The 14,612-nt window shown below is 41.4% G+C and overlaps 2 long non-coding RNA genes and 2 other non-coding genes across 6 annotated transcripts; all 4 read left to right on the top strand.

Moving 5' to 3' along the window:
- Positions 1-4,486: 4,486 nt before the first annotated feature.
- Positions 4,487-10,067, top strand: LOC115574670 (uncharacterized). 3 transcript variants are annotated; one of them, XR_003982537.1, is made up of 4 exons: positions 4,487-4,601; positions 8,659-8,775; positions 9,194-9,386; positions 9,490-10,067. It is a non-coding gene; the product is annotated as an uncharacterized LOC115574670 (long non-coding RNA). The 3 variants fall into 3 exon arrangements; XR_003982536.1 differs by lacking the exon at positions 4,487-4,601 and adding an exon at positions 5,161-5,319; XR_003982535.1 differs by lacking the exon at positions 4,487-4,601 and adding an exon at positions 5,161-5,319 and having other exon boundaries at positions 8,659-9,386.
- Positions 10,068-10,327: 260 nt separating this feature from the next.
- Positions 10,328-13,286, top strand: LOC115574668 (uncharacterized). Its single transcript, XR_003982534.1, has 3 exons — positions 10,328-10,818; positions 10,916-11,262; positions 11,469-13,286. It is a non-coding gene; the product is annotated as an uncharacterized LOC115574668 (long non-coding RNA).
- Positions 12,782-12,864, top strand: trnal-cag (transfer RNA leucine (anticodon CAG)). Its single transcript has one exon. It is a non-coding gene; the product is annotated as a tRNA-Leu (tRNA).
- Positions 13,287-14,313: 1,027 nt separating the features above from the next.
- trnal-cag (transfer RNA leucine (anticodon CAG)) lies at positions 14,314-14,396 on the top strand. Its single transcript has one exon. It is a non-coding gene; the product is annotated as a tRNA-Leu (tRNA).
- The last annotated feature ends 216 nt before the right edge of the window (positions 14,397-14,612 follow it).

The raw sequence follows: 14,612 nt of genomic DNA, 5'->3' as shown, positions 1-14,612 counted from the left end.
GTCTCGAAAGAAACTACTGCATTTTGTGATGTAGATTACCTAGATATTACGCTTTTTTAAAATGAGAATCGAGGGGATGGAGGGCCTACAAAACCTCTCAGCCCCGGGGCCTAACATTAGGTTAAGGCGGCCCTGGCTGTCCCAGAAACGCCGGAAAACCACCCGCCGTCGTGTCTGGATTCATGAAGTCCTCCGGAGACACACGGAGCTGGGGGAATTTCACTGTCTCCTCCAGGAGCTCCATCTGGATGACGACCGGTTCCATCGGTACCTCAGGCTGACCGGAGCCCAGTTCGAGGACCTGTTAGCTCGAGTCGATGCCAGGATCTCCCGCCTGGACACCAACTACAGGCACTCCATCTCAGCTGCGGAGCGCCTGTCCATCTGTCTGAGGTGAGTTGCGGTGTCGTACAGCACCGGGTGCCCACACACAGCTACAACTAGCTTCTCCTCCATCGTTGCTCTGAGCAACCGCAAACAACCGTACGTGATGGAAGTGACGTCGTCGGCTTGAACTCGTCGCTGATTGGATGTAGCGGCGCGATGCCGCTTGAAAAGTTGGATATTTTCAACTTTATTCGCACCGCTTCAGACGCTTCATTCGCGCCGCGCCAGACGCTCCATTCGCGCCGCCGTCGCCTGAATCGCGTGTCATCGCGCCATTTACATTGATTTTCAATGCAGAGTTGCCGCTCCATTCGCGTCTATCGCGTTCGGTCTGAACGCCCCTTGACAATTAGCGTGTTTGGAGTGTATAGTTAGTGTGTTATGTAGTGTTTGGTGTAGTGTGTTTAGTGTGTAGTGGAGTCGGTTTTTTGTTTAATGAGTCAGAATAATGAGGAGAAGCTGAATGTGGAGCAGGCAGTCCAGCTATTTATTCAGCTGGAAGGAGCTCATGCAGACCTGAGCATTGCCTGCATTTAAATGTAAATAGTTACATATAACTTTGTACATGTTTTAAATGTATGCACAAATTAAGCAAACAACAATTTATATTTGCATTATAAGTAAAAAAAAAAAAAAAAAAAAAAAAAAGGATTGTTAAACATATTTGTGGTTTTCACAGTAAAAAAATCTAACTTTTTCTACTCGGATTTTATGTTTTTTTTGTGATTTTAGGTCCATTGTGTTAATACAGTATGTCAAAATGAAAAAAGAACTGCACAGTCACACATGTGAGGTTGTGCTGAAAATAATGACACCAAGTAAATAGCTTTTAAGGTGAAATATAATGGCAAAATCAAAAATAGTTAAAAACAGCCAATTATACCCTGGAATATCGGATTTCACAACAAACCTAAGTATCCCTGACGTCCCACCTTCAAACACAGCCTCATTTGGCCGTCCATGAAAAAGCTGCTTAACCTCCCACTTTTTTAATAGGAATACACTTTTCTTACGGGCACTGCACTAGTAATAATAAATTACGATTACATGACCCCATCACTCCCCAATCGGTCAGAGCTGAGTTGGTCCACAAAGCAGTGAGAACGTGAGGAGGAAGAATTGCGGTCACTAGCAGCAGGTGCAGTGCTGATGAAGCCGAAGCTAACTGTTGTAGCTGACGGTACCGCTAGCAGGGGAGATGCTGCAGCCCTTAGTGCTATTGCACAATTGCCACACACGGCCTGTGGAGTCAGAAATATATTTCGCAAACATTATTTGTTCCACCATTTCAATCATTTCTTTGAAGAATGTGAAGTCTATAAATACATTTGTTCAATTTTGAATAATTAAGGGTATTTTTATTGGGGGGGATAATTCATGTTTTTTCAGATCCCCACCCGGGATCTGCACCCATGTAATAATTAACTTACAAGTAGATTCACGAAGAAGCACAGCTTGAGACCGCTATCAAAGTTAGAGACAAGAGAGACAATGAAAGCAGCAAACCCTGCGAAATGATGTGTGGTCAATATGACCGCTTATGGCCGAAATAGGTAAAACATATATTTTCTTTTTGTGTGTAATTTATTTAAAAAAAAACTATTCTAAATTAAAATACAGGCACTTTCAGGAAAAGTCATGTAACAGCAGTATTGCATTTTTTCATTCAACAAAATTATTGCACATACATTTGAAAACGGTCAAAATGACCGTCTTGGCCGTTCTAGTTCTAGGTACTTTTTTAGTGGTTCTTGGTGCTTTAGCAATATTGTTGTTGTAGCATTCACGCCAGTAAAGCAAATTTGAATAGAATGTAATTAATAAACCTTTAGATTATTGCCTATAGGCTGATAAGTGTTGTGTTTACAAATGAGCAATACAGATCCAGATTTCTTCAGATTTTTATTGCCTATGGGAATTTAAACTTAAATGTGAGGCGATGTTTCCCTCGTGGAAAGCTATCTCCCTCTGTCAATCACAATCTGCCTCCTCTGTCAATTAACAGGTGATTGGGGAAAACCCTCCGACCTAACCTTGCTAAACTAATTTCTAAACTACTGAAACACATAAAAACCCCAAACAGCCCAAAATGCAGGTATTGGGGCCAGTGTTGGGAGTAACGGCGTTTAAGTATAACGGCGTTACTAACAGCGTTATTTTTTCAGTAACGGAGTAATGTAATGAATTACTTTTCCCATCATACAACGCCGTTACCGACTATAAAATGTAGCGCGTTACAAATTGAAGTTTCTCATTGAAGCTGTTGTCATCCGACTCGGCTCTCAGCCACCGGAGCGGCAGGGCTGCTTTATTTTTCCTCCGGTGAGGCAGGAGGGAGGGGCGGGACAACCGCAGAGGTGATGATTGGCTCTCTAAGGTAGAGTGAGAGTTCGTAAGCCAATCAGAGGCTGTGTTCGGTTTACACACAAACCACACAGCCTCGCACACACAAACTAGCAGAGGTGAGCTGCAGAAATGGCGAGTCCAGAGGGAAAGTTAACGTTTTCAAAGTGGAAGTACAGACACTACTTTAATCTCTTTTGTCCACGTCCGTTTTAAGCAACTCTAATCTAATGAAGCATCTCTCAATTGCACGCGCTTCTATAACACTAGTGGCCAAAAACTCCGTTGTTGACACTGTTGATGATGATAGCAGGTGTGGCTAACGTGAGCTCCTCCAACACAGAAGGAAACGGAGCCGTCCGAGCAGCTAAAGCTGGATGTTTCTGCTCCAGCTTCACTAAAACTTGTGACACACACTGAACTGAATGCAATGATAGACAGGTATGTTGTTGAGAACATGCTCCCGTTATCAACAGCTGACCCAGACTCCTTCATTGGCTAAATACCAGGGAGAGCAGGTGCCGGTCCGCCATGCAGAAAGACATTTTCTAAATACATAGATGCAGAGTACATTAAAATTAATGCCGAGCTCAAAAGGGGAAGAAAAGAAAGTAACGCAAGAGTTACTTTTCCTGGTAACTAATTACTTTTATATTGGAGTAATTCCGTTACTAACTCAGTTACTTTTTGGGAGAAGTAACTAGTAACTATAACTAATTACTATTTAAAAGTAACGTGACCAACACTGATCACTGCAGAGGTCACCCTAACGACACACCTGAAAAAACAAGCGGATTTATACCTGCAGCGGTGCAAGCTGGATCGGGATTTTGCTGGCGGTTCGGGCCGTTCTGTGCATCTAAACTGACTGTTGTGGACAGGGCTGTAAAACTAACTTTTTGGCTCACCTGCCAAGGGGACCGGTAGATGAAAGAATCTACCGGCCAAGTTAATTTTTTACTGGCCAAATAATAAATTGCCTCTTTTTGTTGCATATACATCTGTTTCAGTACTTTTCATGGAGATAACAGTATTATATAACAATACATGCTTAGAAAAGGCCAAAGTATTATTTAGAAATACATTTTAATATTATTAATTACATTTCATAACATTGCAAATTGAAAACTTGAACAGTGCAAAACTTTGACAAAGGAAACACTCATTAAATAACTATCAGGCTTTGTAATAGACTTGTCAGTGGAGACTGTACCATAATAACATTTACACTGAATTTGATAGACCCATGGTTTTACACGTTTTGTGACGTGACAACTGTTCTCATATTAAGCCACTTGATTATCATACTGAAACCTAATTGAAGGAAGTCGTTTAGAAATTATGCGCATCTTAAGTACAACTTCCCTCAGCTCATGAGTTAGAGGTGTCGTCATTGCTGCGCTCGACTCACAGTCACTCCGCCAAACTTTTAAAGAGCGGTGACGCGCACGCTACGTTGCTTCTGAGGGGAACTATTTTCTACAGCGGTGACGTCGGGGGAGCTACTTCAGTGCGACACACAACAAATAGCCGGTTTAGCACTAACGTTTGCTACCGTCATAATTTATCACTTTACAGCTACTACAATGTTTTGCTATATCATGCATAATTTATTGCAAGAGCACGACCATCGGGACAAACGTTTACCCGCCCCGTGGCATGTATCCCACCAAAATTAAGTCGCCAGGGGAATATTTTAGTCGCATTTGGCGAGTGGCGACCGCTAGTTTACAGCCCTGGTTGTGGACTAATGAGACTAAACGAGTCCGGACCGAGTCTTTTCGGGTCTGAGGAGTTCGTGTGTAGCTAGCTGCTAGCCCACCCACCTCCTACCTCCTGAGTTGACGGACACGCTGGCGCGTCAAAAACCGGTAAATATGGTAAATAATGTCCGCAACGCTTTTTCGCGAAGGCAGTGCAGCTCCTCATAAATGAGCCTGAGGCATTGCCTGCATTTAAATATAAATAGCAGAGATGGGGACTGAGTCACTGTGACTTGGACTCGAGTCGCTGTTTTGATGACTTGTGACTTGACTTGAAAAAAAATAAAAGACTTGAGACTAGACTCGGACTTGGAAGTTAATTAGGACTTGACTTGAGACACAATGACTTGAATGACTTGAGTGTTATTCAGTTCATGATTTCAGTTTGAATATAAATTAATATATATATATATATATATATATATATATATATATATATATATATATATATATATATATATATATATATATATGTGTATATATATATATATATATATATATATATATATATATATGTATATGTATATAAACCCGGTAGGAGCGCAGGCTGAGAATGGCGTTGTCATGATTGGATCACTACCCTGTCAATCAGTCATGCACTTTCTACGTACCTTACGTGTTTATTTGAGAAAAACACCCTCTTATATCAGATCTGCATCAACATGGCAGCGGGAGGGGTGCTGAGAGTCATCGCCTTCGGCTTTCGGAAGTACCATTTTGACGGCTAAAGACGCACATCATAGTGCAAGACATGCGACATAAACATCTCGGACAGCCAAGCGACACCTTGAAACTTTGTTCGTCATTCGAAGAGCCATTCTTCCCAGTAAGTGCCTGTCAATTAGCTAATATTATCCTGTTGGCCTAGTCGGTAGTTGGCTAACTTTAGCTTGATATGATACGGAGCTGGGGGTGGGGAGGGTCAGTTTGGTGGAACTTGTTTTTTGTTTTTTTCATTTGCCAACATTAACCCCAGACAACGTGAGCGAACCTTCCGACCGGTTCATCACGAGACTGGCTGTACGTTTTACGAACGAGCAACACAGGGATAAATGAGCTAAATAACATACCAGCCCGCCAACACCGAATGTTTTCTCTGCCTATCTTAAGCAACGGCGGGCCGCCTGCGTGAATTTGTCCGCTACGTGTGTATGTGTATGTGTGTGTGTGTGCGCGCGCGCACGCGGTGGTCATCTCTGCAAAGTAAATATTGCAGCTATGAAGCCACCTAAAAGTAGTAGTAGTAACTAATGTTGTGAAGTTGAATGAATTCTGTTTGAGATGGACTAAATGAAGCAATTGTCTTAAAATTGAGTAATTACTAAGCTAAAACATTACTTAATAAGGTAGACACTTAGGGCCCTATGATTTCCGCGATCACGGAATCGCCAGGGCTTGTACGGGTGCTTGAAATCCTTGAAAGTGCTTGACATTATGAATCTGTGTCTTGGCAACATTGGGATCAGACTGGATAGTTTTATTATTACAAGGAGATATAAAATAAGTGTGTGTGTGTGTGTGTATCATCACACATGCAGCCTGGTAGCAATAGAGAAGGATGGCTGAGGAGAAGGTGAATTTGATGCAATTTCGACTGATGACACGTTCAATATTAATAAACTTTGATGAATAAGTGAAAATCTTATAAAAGTTTATGTCAAAAAAGAAAATTACAGGGTGCCCTCAGGTCTCTCTTTGTCCCGGTGCAAGTGTACCTGAAGAACGCCAAGTGGCTTCCTTTTTTTTTGGATAAAACTTTGTGTTCTCCTTTAATTTCTAAAGTTTTTGCTATCATGAAACATCATTTTAGATGTTTACAGCATAATATAATGTACATAATTGTGATTAAAAAGTAAAAAAAAAAAAATCATAAGTATATATATTCCTGTAGATATGTATTTTACCCCAGCGATAAGGTGCTGGAAAATGTTGTAAATGACCCTTAAAAGTGCTTGAAAAGTGATTGAATTTGACCTTGAAAAATGTGTACGAACCCTGCAGAGTGACTGTTAACTGCTGCTAACAGTAGCTGCTATTAGCTAGTTAGCCCCGTTAGCCACAACCCTCTTAGCTGACTCTGCCTGGGCTGGGAGCTCAGAGGACAGGGGGAGGGTTGGTGTTTTCACTGCTAGCTGGTTAGTATGTTATTAACATAACGTTACAAGCATAATTTCTCATTTAGTTGGTCATCTATTTTTTAAAATATTTACAACTTAAATTTTCATAACAGTTTTGGAATGCAAACATTTTCTGGATCTGCCTGAGAGCTGACCAGGTTTTTATTCAATGAAACCCATAAAGACACAAAATATACTACTGTATGAAGACATGTTCGTTCGTTTCTCTTCCGCTTATTCCGCGAGGGTTGCGGGATGTTGCCGCCTTTTATCCCCCTGAGGGGTTGCGGGGCTTACTGGGGTCAAATCCAGTTCTACTCATGGGCGTAGGCCAGGGTGCACCCTGAATGAGTCGCCAGCTCATTGCAGGACCCTTACTGATTGCAGTGGCTGCCCCACAGGGTGCCAACTGCGCATCAGGAGCAATTCTGGGGTTCAGTATCTTGCTCAAGGATACTTCGGCATGTAGCTCAGTCCCACCCCAGGGGAGCCGGAGATTCGAACCAGTGGCCTTCCGATCACTGGTCCACCAGCTCTACCCACTGAGCTACCGCCGCCCCTGTATGAAGACATGATGAAGTCAAAATATTTTTGATGCACTTTACTGTACTGTACGGTACAGTATTGAGGAAATATGTTTGTCACCTCAATTAATTTAAGGTAATTTCTATTTAATTTGTGTACATTTTAGTCATTTACATTAAAAACACACTGCTGTTGGTAGTATATTAAGAGTAAAAGGTAAAAAAATCGGGATTCGCGAAAATTTAAACGGAAAAAACAGAATTCCCAAAAATTATGACGGAAAAAACGGAATTTGGGAAAAAATAAAACGGATTTTTTAGGGCCCTAGATACTGCTTAAAAAACTGATCATGACAGAAATATGGTTTTAAAACTTAGCAAAGTAATTAAATGGAATACATATATTAAAACAGTACATGAAATAAATAGAATTTTAAAATGAAGTAACCTTTAGTTAAAAACAGCATATGAAGTTGATTTGGGTTAACAGCTGAGTAAATGAGGTGTCGCTTTAATGCAATGAATATGAGGATAAAACTGAATAAAGTAAACATGATTTCATATGGAGCAAGTGAATACATAAAAACTACAAATAAGCCTCAAAGAACTTTTCCTTTTTAAAATTTTTGTATTTACCACTTATTATGTTGTATGTTGCATGTCTGTCTGGCCATACAGTACATCCCATTAGTGTTTTTGCTTCTGTTTCACAGATATGCAGAGTATAAAAAGACGAGAAACGTCTGCACTAAATCTACACAGCCTGCAATTTTTTTCACTTTATTAAGATCAGATTCTGAGGGTAAAATTGCAATAATAGGGTGACTTGACTTGACCTAGGACAGGACTTGACTTGACTTGACTTGACATAACCTGTGACTTGACTTGCCCAAGAAAAAATGACTTGAGACTTACTTGAGACTTGCACATATGTGACTTGGTCCCATCTCTGGTAAATAGTTACATATAACTTTGTAAATTTCAAAAACTCATGCACAAATTTAGAGAACAACAATTTATAGTTGCATTATAAGTGGGGCTGTCAAACGATTAATTTTTTTAATCGCGGTTAATCGCATTTTGTCCATAGTTAACTTGCGATTAATCACAAATTAATCGCAATTTTTTGGCACATTTTTTTCTGTTCTAAATGTACCTTAATGTATTTTTTTCATGTTCTTAATACTTTTAATAACCTAAGAAAGGGCAAATATGCTTGCTTTATGAAAATGTTTATTCAACACTTCAAATCATGCAGGAAAATAAAAGGTTCAAAAAATATCCCCTTACCCTAAATGGGATCAAAACATGGTAATGTCTGCTTTTGGCGAGGGGGGGCGGTGGGCTATCTGCATCTGCCATGTGTTTGGCTTGCAAATGATATTTGAGACTCGATATACTTCAATGGTAACTCATTTCATGTCCACAGTACGTGCAGATAACTTTTGTCTTAGCGACCAAACCATCTTGCCGTGTTTTGAAAGTGAATTTGCCGTTCATAAGTCCTTTCTCCATTCACGCCAGTACCGGTGCTGTTGCCAGTAGCTGTCGTCATCGCCGGTAGGTCCGTGCCGAGCAAAGCTCCAGAGCTCGAGGGAGGCTGGCTGGCCCTGCAGCCCAGCACAGGGCGCTTGTTTGCAGGTGAGAGGAGCAGGGGGACTGGGCTTGAGCTCGGTCTCTGGAGCTCACCATGGTGTTCTACCCACGCAGGGAAGTTGCATAGTGCAGTGTCATGTGACGCGACCCCGCTCAGGCTGCAGCAGCGGCACCATTCATCCTATTAAGCATTTTTCTACAACTTCAATGAGTTTAGAAACATTATTTTAAGGTCCAAATACTACAAAGTGTTGCTTTAAAAGTACAAACAACCGAACATCTGATTGTAGAATAGTTTGCAAACAAGCTTATTCACAATTTAAGCAGCTTTGGTTCATTTCAACAGATATGCATCAAAATAGGAGTTTTATTTAAGAAAGTTTGTAAGAAATTTGAAGGAGGAAAATAAGCTTGACCTCCTTTGTAAAATGTTTTTGTGCAGACTATCGTTTTCATTTTGAAGGTTTCCCAAAGACAAAGATGTGAGGAAGAAGTGGGAAGTGGCTTTGAGGAGGGAAGGATTCACTGCAAGTGATTCATCCGTGCTTTGCTGTGAACATTTTAAGCAGGGTGATTTTGATAGGACAGGTCAGATTGTCCGACTCAGAGATGGTGTTATTCCATCCATCTTCAGCTTCCCGGTTCACCTCCAAATAGTAGGTGTATCATCATAAGGCTATTAGCGTTCATAAATGTAAATATTCTATTAATCGATCACAGGGCAGGGTGAGATACTTATCCCTGTATATTCTTTTCAAGGATTATGCTTCTGCATTTTAGCCGGAAAAGGGCAGGACTACATCTACCTCCAGAAGAGCTGAAGAGAGCCTGTCCGTGGCCCCTCAGGATGCCCCAGAAACTGCAACCCCCACCCTCAACCTCAGCGAGCACACACACACACACACACACACACACACACACAGTGCTGGTAGTGGCTTTGACAGGTGATGACTATAAGAAAAAATGTGGGCCATACAACAGTGGTGTCAAAGTCAGTGCGTTTACATGACACTCAAGAAAACCGAATTACTGGGTTAGTCTGACTATGATGGGATTTCTAAGATGCATGTATACACCTTAGTCTGACTAAAATCAGACCGGATCGGATTTCTCATAGTCGAATTAAAACACCCAGATTATTCGATTGATAGTCGCATTACTCCTGCATGTATACCAGAGACGTTCTACTATTGTATACCTTCCAGCGGATAGGATCGGATTTTGGTTCTGCGCAGGTGCGAGATTTTTCCCCGCGGCCGTGAGCCAGAAGTAGACGGACGGCGGCAGCGGCGTCTTTCCTCCGAAATCACCCCAAGATAGAGCCATTGTGCATCTAGTTTGTGTAATTACCATGAACACCATATATGAAGTGTACAAAGATGTAGCTTCGTCTCGCTCTTCGTACGCCATCTTTCTTGAATGCCGAGGCAGCTGGTGACGTAAAGAGGTCAGCCGGAGGTGTCTCTGTTTCCACTAGTTGAAATGGGTACAGCGCCACCTAGCGTACCGGGGTATGACATGCCTCGGCCCAATAATCCGATTTTCTCACCGGCATGTATACTCGGATAATTGCAGTTGTCTGGTTGAGTAGCATAGTCGAACTATGGCTGTAATCCGACTAAGCTGTGCATGTAAACACACTGAGTGGTGTGTGTCTGTGTGTGTGTGTGTGTGTGTGTGTGTGTGTGGTGAAACATCACTCAAACCATGTTCATCCCTCTTTCTACTAGGATCATGGCTATGCCTTGCCTGCTTCTCCTACTGCTCTTAAGACCAGACTCAATGAAATCTTAGCATGAGTGCAAAGTCTGGAGCGAGAGAAGAAGAATGCCATGGCCAGAGAAAAGAGACCACAGTGAAGAGTCTTTTGGGGGATTTGAGGGAAAAGAACCACATTAATGAAGAGTTCAAAGAGAGGCTGGAATTCTACTCAGGAAAGATGATATTAGCACTTTGAAATTCATGTACATGTTATTCTTACAGTCTTCATTAAACTCCTTAGTTATTATCTGTAGGGGACTTATCATTTTTTGCTCATAAAATTTCAGATCTCAGAGAGACTCTCCCACATCCACATACATTACAAAGGTAGGCTTAATGTTGTCTGATTGAATTTTTGGAAATTACTGATGCAAACACGTTAAAAATAAATAGCTACTTCTCAAATTTTTTATTTTTTTTACAGGTGGCTGCGTTCGGTGGATGACAAGCCTGGTCTGAACAAGATGACACTGTGTCCTTGCCAGCTGTAGAGGACACACTGCTGAAGAGCACCCATCTCCATTCGCCAACATTTCAGCCATTGTGTGTGACCACAGTTATCTTCCCACTCAGGTTGGTGGTCTGTTGGAAAATGCCCTCGTCTACATAGCAGGATTTGTAGTCCGGCAGATTCTGCGAAAGCTCTCCTGTGATGTGTGCCGTGCGAGCTCGGTCAGAGATGCTGTACCATCATCATTTGACGAGAGCTACCACCTTCTAGCCCTGAAAAACAACGGCGGCCTAGTAATTCCATCACAAGGCACAGTGAAGGTTTGATTTTATTATCTTGTTTTTTAAAAATCTTTTAATCTTTGTATATTGAAGTTGCTTTGTTCTTTGTTCTTATTTTCTCTGTTCAGTAAAGTGTCTTTAAGCACTGTGTAAAGTGCTATATAAATATAATATATTATTGTTGTTGTTGTTGTTATTATTATTATTATTATTATTATTATTATTATTATTATTATTATTATAAGGTTTTGAGAGCTGCAGAGAGGGTGATTCGCCAAGCTTCAACAAAGCAAGCTCCAAAGGTGTTGACAGTCACGCACCTCGTCAGGGAGGAGCTTGGAACGGAGGATGTTTTTCTGCTTCGGGAACACATTGAGGAGACACAGTTTGGCATCGATAACCATCATTCCAACTTATTGTCACTGGTTGTGTCTGTATTTCTTAAGATAAGGCTGCATCACCACCACATTGCCAAACTCACCTGTCTTGACCTGCAGAAGGGGAGCTTGAGAAAAAAAGTTCTGCACAACAGTCCTCTTTCAGGGGTTTTAGCTCGTATAAAACTCTCATAAGCAACTTTGTACATGTGTAAATATGGTTTGGGGTGGAGATGTGTCATGTTCTTGTGTTAACTTGAGAATGTATATTTACATTACAATTTTTTTCTCTCTCTGCTTTGTTATACAAGCCTGAAAAGATGAGAGCATGTAGAGGCATTTCCACTTCTTTCCCCTCCCCATTTGTTATCCAGGTTTTGTTCTAGTCACTCATGGTTGTCACTCTTTTGTATTCTGTTGTGAAACTTTTTGGTTTGCTATGCTATATTTGCTGGAATAGGTACATTTCCTGCTGTTTTGATGTGAATGCCTGGTATAGAACAGCCTCTGAACACACTCTCTCTCTCTCTCTCTCTCTCTCTCTCTGATATATAACTTTTTATATATGTCTATAAATTATATTGATACTCTGTAGATGATTTATATTGTGTTTATATGTGTTAGCAAAATACCTTTCATACATCACATATATCATCTATCAGAATATTATATTACAGTTAATCCCACTATGAATATTAAAATACGCCGAACCATGTGGCCTATTTCATAGCTACATGTATGATGTTTGCAGCAAAAAACGCGTGAAAATCAGTTTAGAGTTACGATCGATGCGGCGTCTACTCTTTATATGTCTATGGTTTTCACCATTGACCCGGAAGTGGACAGCCGCGTGTTGTACATTTGTTCTCCGTGATTGGTCAAATGTTAGAAGCTGGAGAGAATTCGCCATGACGATTGGTCGTTGTTGGAGCCACACAACGTTAACATTGTCACATGTGCGTCACCGTATTAAAATGAATACTGTATCACGCCTCAACGTCCTATTCAGTGTTCTGCGACGTTGAAGCGATTGGAATGTTACATCAGCTGACGTTTGAGCATTTCAGTCAATCGACCGCAACGGAACACTAATGTACTATAAACCTGTTTAGAAACAATAGAAATTAGTGCTTAATCAGGCGTTCATGAACAAATCTGTTATCATGGCGATTGGCTAGAATGTCAGGATGGCCGAGCGGTCTAAGGCGCTGCGTTCAGGTCGCAGTCTCCCCTGGAGGCGTGGGTTCGAATCCCACTTCTGACAATATTCTTTTCATAAATATACACATAATGGAAGGGTCAACTCACTTTGACCGACTGAGTTCTCCCAGCCAAGCATTTGAAGCTGCGCTATACCCCTGAATGTATTTGTGACATTTTTTTGTCTTTGCTAGACATAGAGTACTTTTAGTTTTCCACCCACAGAGTAAACAACTAAACTTAAATGTAAACGGGCAACAAATACTGGTTGGACACTTGCATGCATCCAACTGCAGAGCCACATTCAACACTTCCTCCGAAACGATCCTGGCTCAACAGCGCCCTCCAGAGGGGAAACACAAACAGGAAATTCTGTAGAATAGAATAGAATAGAATAGAAGTTTATTGCCATTGTTTCAAAAACAACAGCATTTCACAGTGAAATGCGCATTTCAGTGCCTGTGGGAAGAAACTGCTCTTCAGTCTGCTTGCCTTAAATCTGATAGATCTGCATCTCTTCCCAGAGTGCGGGGGGGGGGGGGGGGGGGGGGGGGGGGGGGGAAACAGGTAATGGGGTGAGTGGGGTCCTTAAAGGGGTCACACCAGGAGTTAATGTGGATTTTTGCATTAACCTGCAGTAATGTCACTGTTTATGCACCCACAAGGAATAACACCATACTTATTTTTATTAGTTATCTTGAAAACACAACTAACAGGGTTGAGCAAGTACTCTGCCGAAACAAGTATCCAGTACTTCCTATAACTTCACTTGTCAGTATCCATACTCATGCTGAAGATATATTTGTAAAGCATCAATAATGACTACACAATGGGGACACTCCTTTGCCTCATTATATGTGTCTTATTCGTGAAAGTGACAGTTGGGAAGACTTGCCCTGGACTGGACTTGAACCCGCGCCACTGCGGCAAAACAGGGCACTTGAAAGATTTAGTAACACACATAAGTAAAGATCAAATTTCAAAGGCAGGGTTATCTGCCATCAGCGTTTTAAGCGAATTCCAGCTCTTAGGAGAGAATTTTTATTAAGTATCGTCGGATGTTTCATATTTAAACGCATCTCTGAGAATTAGTTCTTTTAATCATTGACCCGGAAGTGAACGAGCGCATGTCGCGCTCAGGTTTTCACATATTAAAATATGTTAAGCACCCGTTAAACCTAATAGTTCTGATGTTCCTTTTAATGCAGCTAGCGACATCTATCCGTATCTTTATAATAATGGACCCGGCGGAAGAGGCTTAACGTAAATACTGTCGCATGTGCGTCACTGTATTAAAATGAATAAAGTTAGTGTATCACGCCTCAACGTCCTCCTCCGAGTTCCGCACCGTTAGAGCGATTGGAATGTTACGTCATCCTCACAGTCGTCTGACGTTTGGGCATTTGGGTCGATTGACCGCAGTATAGGAATCAGTAGATAACAAATAATACATTAGAAATCACATCAGGCTTTGGTTGTAAGTGTGTGGTAATGCGGCTGATCACGCCACATCGTCAGGATGGCCGAGCGGTCTAAGGCGCTGCGTTCAGGTCGCAGTCTCCCCTGGAGGCGTGGGTTCGAATCCCACTTCTGACAATATTCTTTTCATGAACATCCACATTACAGACAGACAAGCAACTCTCTTACGACTGAGCTCTTTCAGCCACTTGGCTGTGACAACACTTGGGTCTGTGCTCATCGCCTAAATTTGCGACATTTCGTTTCTCTTTGCTCGCTTGCATAACTGATAACTTGGACGAATATGTATTTTCTGCCAACATTTTTGTTATTTATGCAAAAATTACCATGCTG

The sequence above is a fragment of the Sparus aurata genome, chromosome 22, assembly GCF_900880675.1.
Source record: "Sparus aurata chromosome 22, fSpaAur1.1, whole genome shotgun sequence".
Lineage (NCBI taxonomy): Eukaryota > Metazoa > Chordata > Actinopteri > Spariformes > Sparidae > Sparus > Sparus aurata.
This window is presented reverse-complemented; position numbering and strand designations above follow the sequence as displayed.